Source organism: Gossypium hirsutum, chromosome A12 (genome assembly GCF_007990345.1).
Source record: "Gossypium hirsutum isolate 1008001.06 chromosome A12, Gossypium_hirsutum_v2.1, whole genome shotgun sequence".
Lineage (NCBI taxonomy): Eukaryota > Viridiplantae > Streptophyta > Magnoliopsida > Malvales > Malvaceae > Gossypium > Gossypium hirsutum.
Window position 1 is genome coordinate 40,217,079 of NC_053435.1, and position 2,843 is coordinate 40,219,921.

The following is a 2,843-nucleotide window of genomic DNA, read 5'->3' on the forward strand; positions in this document are numbered from 1 at the left end:
ACAGATCCCAGAGGTAAATAAAATAACCATTCTCTAGCAGAGTCGGCTAATGAAAAAGGAAAAGCTCGTAGTTTTATTTTATCCTCAGCTACTCCTTCTGGTTTCATGCTTAGACAAACCAAGTAGAACTCTTTCAGATGAGTATGGGGGTTCTCATTTTTCAAACCCCAAAAAATAGACAATAAATTTATTAATCTCACCTTTAACTCGAACAGTGTTTTGCTCACTGAATAAGTTATGCATAGCAGTTATTGTTCATCTAATGCAACTACAAGTTGGCGTATAATTTGATTTGCCATGTCGTCTGAATCTTTAGATGAGTAAATATATTCGGTGTAAGATCCTTCTTCAAAGTCTAGTTGTGGTTGCTTACAGCGCTGAATAGCTTCTCTGTGAAGTGTTCGAGTCAACTTTTCTATTTTCAGTTCAAATGCTAGAGTCTCCAATTCTAACTTGGTCATAAAAAAAACAAACAAAAATTAGGAATTTTCACCAATCCCTAGCAACAGCGCCAAAATTTGATGGGCATCAAACCACCAAATATAAATTCCTATGTATAAATAACAGTAATTAGCAGTATAGAGCAGTAGGTTCAAATCCACAGGGACTGACTATCTAATTTTGGCTTTTTTAGTGGCTAGAATCACTGCCGCCATCACAGTTGTGCCCACACTTGTGTGTAGAAATGCTGAAAATAAAAATAAAAATAGGGGGCTTAAATTGATTAAGATAATAAAAATAAGAAAAATAAAATAAAGCATATTCAAAAATGAAAAAAAATTAAGAAAATAAAATAAATAGATAAATAAAATATTTTTTTAGCTTAGCCCCAGCCTCGGTGTATTCTAATCTTGAATCGATCCTTAAAATAGATCTTCCCTTCCAAGTAATAAGCTAGGTATAGTGACCAAGAATGTTCCGACCACCAACTTTTCCTTATGTAATCGATCTCGGTATGACCTGCAAACCAACTCTTTCCAAATTTCAAATTGCGTTACACATATTCACAATTTAAGATTTCGATAGCCTTGCGATCTGAAAAGCCCAACTCGAAGGTCGTTTAAATCTGATCTCTATCTCCCTTAACGAAATCCAACTGCTTTTTCCACCTAAACACGCCAATTTGTTCGCGAAAATTAGAAAACAGCATGGTTGATTAATTTTCCCAATTGTACGCCAAACAACTCCAACCAAACATGCACTTTTTAAATCGAAGCTGAATCAACTTTAAGGGACGAATTTGTACTATCCCATATACTGGAGAGATAGAAAATACTGCGCTGAGAGGTTTTTTAAGCAGATTTGTATCTCACGATTATTTTGTTGGAATAATTTCCGGGTGAAAGCTAAAAAGGGTTTAGTTAATCATGAAAAGTATCATGCTTGAAAATAAATGATTCAAATGGAATTATGGAAAATGGGAAGGGTTTGGTAGGCAAATAATCAAAAAGTTGAAAGAAAAAGAAAAGAAAAAGTTGAATTGGCATAATAGACTGTGAAACAGGAATAGAGAGAAAAAAAATAGAGAATTTATTAAATGCCAAAGGAAAAGTGTGTATTCAATTGGCTGTAGCCACTAGGTATTTATACATACTTTTAGTATTAAAATTTAGCCAGATTTTTCCTAAATATTATAACTAAATAATTTAAAATTTAAAAATCAAATTTAAACTAAAGACTAAATTTAAACAAATTACAGAGTTTTAACAATATAAAAAATCCTTCAATCTTTATCCAGCCACTTTTTAAAAGAAATCTTCAACCCTTCAATCTTTATCCAGTCATTTTGAATCTTCAATCTTTCAATCTAAGCCTATTTTTGTATGTAACAGCCCGATTTTCGGCCTAGCGAAACAGTGATTTTGAGACCACAAATCTGACATAGAAAAACTTATTTTTATTAAATTTTTCTGGTCTACAGTTTCATGGAACGATTTAGTGAAAATTTCGTTTGAAAATTTTAACGTTTGAGCACTCAATTTAGCAAAAAAGACTAAATTGTAAAAAGTACAAAAGTTGAGTTCTACAAGCTAAAGGTGTCTAATTGTTATGAAATTCTGAACTGAAGGTCCTTAGATGATAATTAAAATATTTTACCTTAAGTTGGACAAAAATAGACATGAGGTAAGAGAAATTTAGTGTTTTAAAAAAGGGCATTTTTGTAATTTAGTAATTAAATGAATTAAAAAGCCAAAAATCAAGCCAAAATCTTGTCCATCTTCTCCTTGCTTGTGCAAAAATTTAGAAGGGAAGACATAGCTAGGGTTTGGCCACTTTCAAGCTCGGTTGTAAGTCTGTTCTTGCCTCGTTTTTAATGCTATTTACATTTTTAAAATTGTTATCACTCGATCTATCTATTTCTACCATTAATTTGAGAAATGATTAAGGTCTAGTGTTTGAACCATGTTAGATATGTGTGTATTTTGATGTCTAATGGTAGAAAATGTATGTTTGACATATGATAAACAACTTTTGCTAGGTGATTTTTGACGATAATGTCAAAAGGACCTATTTGTAAAAAGGTTTAAAATGTGTGTAAAAGTGTGATTAAATAAAAAATATGGGTTTTTATAAGCATGAAAGAGGTTCGTCTAGGCTTTAGAATTAAAGAAATTGAATCTATTTCATTTTACGAGCCTAGGGACCAAAATGTAAAAATGTCAAAGTTTTGGGGTAAAAATGTAATTTTTCCATAATGTGATTTATGAACTGATTTGAGTAAGTAAATAATAAATGAGTAAAATTTGCTATTATAGATCAAGAGAAACGAGGTTCGGACCTAGATCGGGGGAAAAATAAAGTGTTTGACGATTAGGTCCCATATCTACTATTTTTGTACCGAG